Here is a 6,668-nt window from a genome sequence, read left to right as displayed (position 1 = left end):
ATGACGGTCCGTGCTGGTCGACCGTAGTTTGTGTCAGAGGTTGGGTAAGGGAGATCTCGATTCACGGTCACAGACCACGGACCGTGGTCTGATCTACGGACCGTGGGTCTGTCCGCTAGTCGGGACTTAGCCAATTTTCTGAGCTTGGCTTGGGAGGGGTTGCAGTGGTGAACCATGGACCACCAGCACGGGCCGTGGGTTGCACCTGCAACTTCTCAAAATCTGCATTTTTGGTCTGTTTTGAATACGGGGTGTTACAATATTTCTCTTTGTCCCCATCTCTCTCCTTCCAATTAGTACCACGATTACGCCATTCCCTCTCACGGTCTCCCCAACTGTCATCACGCTTTCTATTCTAACCTTGATTCCCACCTGGCCTTGGATAGCTCAGACGGAAACCTCTACCTTGATTAGCAAAGAAACTCACTTCCTCATTATATAACACAGACAACATTCACATATTTTGACAACAAATCCATTTGGGTCATCATCTTGGCCATGTTTTGATCTCGTTCTTGGTCATTTTCAATTTGTTCCTTTGTCATTCTAAAGGTCAAATGATACACTTGATACTCTCTCGTGTACTAAACACGGTTGGATTTTGTCATACCATCAAGCAAAGTGGATGCAATTTTGAATGGCTGCTGCATCATTCCTCAACGGATGAGTTGCTACCTTTGTTCACCGAGTCTAGACTCAGTAGAAATATTGTAACAAGACATTGTTCTGGAGTCCATGAGTACGACTTAGAGCAGCAGCTTCTGCAAACGTAGCCAAGTCTCATGAATTGGCTCATCATCCAAGCGTTTAAAGCCTTGGATATTATCCCTCAATGACATCATCCTCGAGAGAGGGAAAAATTTGATGTAGAACGCCTCGGTAAGTTCATCCCAAGTGCTAATTGAGTCCTTAGGTAGGTCGGCTAACCACTTGGTAGCCTCTCCCATCAAAGAAAAAGGGAACAATCGGAGTCGAACTGACTCATGGGAGATGTTCTTGAATGAGAAGGGTCCACAAACATTCACGAAGTTTCGGATATGGTTGTTGTGTCGTAATTTGACTATCTCTAGAAAAATCACTTTTTGAAATGTTCTAAGTATAAAACGGTTGGAGAAAAATACTTAGAAAAGAGTCGCCACTTAATTTTTTAAAGAAATTAAGAAAACTTATAATTTTCAAAGATCGATAGATGTCGGCTAGAGTGGTCGGGGCTAGGTTGAACTATTTCTTAACTTGTCCTTTCTTACCAACACCCTCGAAGATGGCGTGTGTAACCATGACAACCCGAGTATCGATTTCATTCCCTTCGCCTTGAGGGAATACCATCGTCCATAAGAGGCATACTGCAAATGCTAAGGTTTGAGTTTGACTCCAACTACTGCGATTGAGAAACTCATTTGAAAATTCTTATAATAGTTCTCGTGTCCCCACCGTTCATAGAATTTCAGAAACGGAACACTCGGGGTTTCTAGCCAGTCTGCATTTACCAGTAACAACATGTTCTTCAGTTCTGTGTTGGTCGGCTTATCTGGTAGCAAAATGTGATGATCTGGATGATTTTTCCTTTTCTGGCACATTCCGACATTGTCTAGGCAATCTCTGATTTCTTCAACAGTTGGTGTCATTTCAACGTCTCCGAAGCGAAACACCATCCTCTCGTCATCCCAAAATCAAGTGACCACCTCGATGAACTTAGGCCAGACTTTGAGATTCATTATTGATGGGAGATGACCCAAGTGAATTGAAAGTTCTCTTCTCTGATATGCATTGAGATTGTACCACCACACACGAAAAAGGTTTGACGGCTCGGTGACCATTTTGAAACTCAAGTGTTGTTTGGTCATCTACAAAAACATACAAATAATTAGATACCCCCTAAACCCAAGACACAACATTTTGTCAAATAGCGTATACATCCTACAAACACGTAAGTATGAACGTCCATTCGGACCGTAGGCCCTTTGGACTCAAGGTAGTCTTCTAATGGACCCGACACACCCTGGGTGTTGGGTCATCTTAAGTCAATGCGCTAAATTTCTGAATTTGGTCTTGCTCTATCCTACTATGATTAAGAATGAGTTTTCTTTAAAGTGAATTGGTGACCCAAGCGGACTACTTGGGCTGGGACAATTAACGACCGTTGACTATCCAGTAGCCAACTACATTCGTCAGGGTGTCCCGAGAACAATTTGGTTAACGAACGGCTGCGGCCTGCATAATCGTCCTTTGAGTGGAAAAATAAAATAAATGTCGTTTGACGGAGTATGTCATGCCATGAATGCAACAGTTTATAGCAATTTAAACACATTAAGCACAAATAAACAACTCAACAATTTAAATACAATTAGTCAAATAGTCAAATCTTATGGTTAGAACTTAATTAACTCCCCAGCAGAGTCGTCATTTCTGTTGTGTCGTAATTTGACTATCTCTAGAAAAATCACTTTTTGAAATGTTCTAAGTATAAAACGGTTGGAGAAAAATACTTAGAAAAGAGTCGCCACTTAATTTTTTAAAGAAATTAAGAAACTTATAATTTTCAAAGATTTAAACAGAAAAAAAATCATTTGAAAATACCAAAAAAGGGTTCGGGGTTCAATTTACACTTCGAGAAGGGTTTAAGCATTCGAAACTGTCCGCTAACATGCGGTTGACCTGTGATTTGACTAAAATATATTTTGAATATTTTTAGAAAAATAAATAAATTTTACACTTCGAGAAGGGTTTAAGCATTCGAACTGTCCGCTAACATGCGGTTGACCTGCGACTTGACTAAAATGATTTTGACTATTTTTTGAAAAATAAAAATAAAAATGATTTAGCATAAGAATAGTAAATTACCATATTTTATTAACTTTGAGAAAATAGTTAAGTAAGTGATGCATTTTATTTTCAATTTTTTTAATTTTTAGATAAAGGGATACAAAATGAAACATTTGACTCGAAAATAAGCGATTAGAATATTAATAATACTAGATTAATTGGAATTTATTTTATTCATTTTTTGAAACAATAATTTAAACCCATTTAAAGCATGAAAATTATTTTTTAATTAATTGACTAACCTTTTTTGAGAAAAGACTAAGTAAGTGTGTGTATATATATATATTCAATTAATTGAAAAGGGTTTGACTAATATATTTTTAAAGTTTATTTGAGAAAAATATTTTAACTTACAATAATTTTAAAATGAATAAAAATGTGATTAAGTGAAGAAGCGTTAAAACATATCTCTTAAGAACAAAATGTTTAACTTAATTAGAAAGTATAATTTGATCCACATAAATAAAATTAAAAAAATATATATTAAAAGTTAACCAACACAAAGAAAATAACTTATTTTTTGGGGAGTCTAATTAGGTTAATTAAAAATTATAAAGTTAGAGTTAAACAACAAACAATAAATAATCACAATTAAATAATTAAAGAGTAAGGGAGAAAATGAATTTGGGCCTCCTTTTGGGCCAAATTCGCTGGAATTTAGGGCTAATCCAATTCCCCTTTTTGCGTATACACGGGGCGTATATCAATGTATATGAGCATATAAATCAGCTCTTTTCATGTATATCTTGCTTCCAAACACATATACTTCGTCCCGTCCCTGTATTCCTACGTTTTAGACCTGTATCTCACTGTTTTTGTCGTGTATATTGACGTATACCACTGTATACAAGCTGTATTTTGGCTTATTTTCAGCTTTCTGAGACTTCGTTCAGTTTTCCAGCCTTGTGCTTCGGTTTTAGTTGCCCGGCTGACTCGGAATATGAAGAAAAAAAAAGAATCGAGCCTTTATGGCTCAACTCGAGGATGCTAGGAAGAGAAGTCCACCATGGACTCGGAAGGGATTCACATGCAACAAAAAGGATGATAAGAGTTAGCATCCAATAATAATATCTCCCAACCGCCGATAAAGGAGGATTAACCGAACAACAAAATATAAATATAAAAGGAACATAACTCATCAACGTAGCAAAGGGCTGGCCGTGACTATGAGTTTAGCAAATGCAAATGAAAAAAGAAGAACTAAAAGCAAGTCATAGTGATCAAAATGCTTATACTACTAAACTTCATTTTTAGCAAATGGATAAGCAAATTAAAAGGCACATAAAACCATAATCAAACAATGAGTTCATATGCCAAAACAATATAAAATAATCAACAAGTCAGTGAAGCCATTCTTGGCAACTGCAACATTAGATCACATTTAAGATCAAATTAATTAATTGCTTAGCACACGTTGGGCAACAAAAATCTGCCAAAAAGTATATCTCTAAATGATAATAAATTTAAACATGAAATGAGCAAACTCGAACCTTTGCTAAATGTTTAACTCAACAGCCCCCACTTATAACTAAAATCAACCCATTTAAATGAAGAAACTAACAACACAACATAGGCAGTCACTTCTTACATTCTTAAGTAGCTATGACCTCGAACTTTTAGCATAACGAACAATATCAACTATTGCTGGAGGGATCAAATCCCGCCTAGGGAGAAAAGAGATTCCAAAACAGAGACAGGAGTAACAGCAAAGATATACTGGCAACCGAAATAACTTCAGCAAGAAAGAATGAAACCAGCTAAATACACACCTCAATAGAGTTCATAGTATTTAACTACATGAATGCTGGAAATGTAAGCTTTGGTATCAATGTTAAAACTAGACATCGCTGTCAATACAAACTTTCATTAAGTAAACGATTATTCTACCAAAGAAATTTAGATAAAGAAACGGTCACATGATCGCCAAGTTCAACAAAACTAAATGATGAAAAAGTGAGTGAAAACGACTTGGTGAAATACATTTGAATCGCAACATACTAATAATGGTAGTAACTAAAAAAAAACTTATTTAGTAATATCTTGCTAACATTCAACTCACAATACTATATCACAAAGGTGTAACAAATCAGCAGTGAAACTACTCCTAAACTGATGATCTTTTTGGCAGAAAACAAAATAGAACACTCATTATCCAAAGGGAAAAACAAGAGGTAGAAATAAGGATATTACCTTCTTCGGAGCAGCGAGACTAGAGACGACTAGCAAGAGGACTTCTCGTGCAACTTCGACTCGAGCAGCAAACCAAGGATTTCTAAGTAACTTCAGACAAAACCTTTCTTAGAACCTAGAATTAGAAAAAATCGTTTTTTAAAATTTCTTGAATGTATTGTCCAAGAACAAGCCCTAAAATATGTCAAAATCCAATTTCCAAAAACCCCCCCTAAACCGAAAGCAAAGATAGACTTTTATAGGAGAAAATCATTTCGATTAGAGGGGAAACAGATTAAAATTTGAATTTCAAATCCCCTTTTTCGGGAAACAGTAGAAAGGATGGGGCTTTCTACAAAAGAGGATGAGGGGACGGGGTGAGTATGGGCGCTGCAGGGTAGTTGGACGAGACTTCCGAATTTGTTGGGATTTGAACGTTGCTTGCCGGTTGTTTGGAAGGAAGAAGAAGCAGGGGTCGGTTACTGTTTGTACGTATGGTGTGATGGGTATTTGTTTAAATGGGTTTCTTTTGTGAAGAAAAAAAATAAATGGCCTGGGAATGGAATGGGGATGTTGGGAATTTGAATTGGAACGTTGGGCTGCTTGTATTGTATGTTTTAATTGGAAGGGAATTTGGGCCAAGTCTTGGCTGAACAAAATTGATCCAAAATTGGGGACAAAATGTGGCCAATTGAATTACAATTATAATCAACTTGGATTTTATAATCTAGCCATATTGAGTTATTTTAGAGAATTTGGCTAGATTTATATATGACAAATTAATATAAATTAATTAATGAACTTTTTAATCTTAACAAAATAAAATAATCAACTCAAATATAAACTATTATATAACTAAACTAATTAACCAAATATTTAACTAAAACTAAAATCTTTTTGAGACCATTTTCGAACAATCATAAAATATAATAATTGTATACATAATTATGTAAAACATATATATTATCTAACAATCATAAAATGTGACAAAACTAGTTAAAATAACTTGCAAGCTATATTATTATTATTACTATTATTATTATTATCATTTATTTTTTTGAAATTTTATATAACTAATTATTTTAAATCGTTTAGAATTGAAGAAACTCGAAATGATTAATTTATATTGTGGAGGGTCAAAATTGGGTGTCAACAATGGTCATGGGGATCCTCATGAGACAAGCCTCCAAACAACCCTTGTATTTGCAATAGTTGCAACATCGTGCTTGTCACGTGGAACACCACATTTCTCACTACCGAAGGCAACCGGCTAGCACCTAAACCACCCAAATGTACTTCATTCACATCGTTCAAATTTCTGATGTCGTCATTATGTCCCAACTGGCTTGCGTTGCTTTCGTTGACACTCATTTCGTCACCTACTCAAAGGCAACAAACAACAAACAAAAGGTAAATAGGTTCAACTACAATATAATAAGACCACAAAAAACTTCAATAAGAGAATTCTAAAGCACCACTCTGATGCTTATCGTGACCAACGACACTAACCTACACTACAAGTGTCTACGATCGTCGATAATATAGTATCCCAACCAAGGGTTGGGGTCATGTCCCAAGGCAGTGGTTTTGAGAATTAGTAGAAAAATAAAATTAAGTTCAAACTAGTCGTAGTTAAAGACATTAACGATTAAAAATATTGTAAATTAAAAGGGGTG

The sequence above is a fragment of the Solanum tuberosum genome, unplaced genomic scaffold (assembly GCF_000226075.1).
Source record: "Solanum tuberosum cultivar DM 1-3 516 R44 unplaced genomic scaffold, SolTub_3.0 scf00337, whole genome shotgun sequence".
Taxonomy (NCBI): domain Eukaryota; kingdom Viridiplantae; phylum Streptophyta; class Magnoliopsida; order Solanales; family Solanaceae; genus Solanum; species Solanum tuberosum.
Note: the sequence above shows the minus strand (reverse complement) of the source record.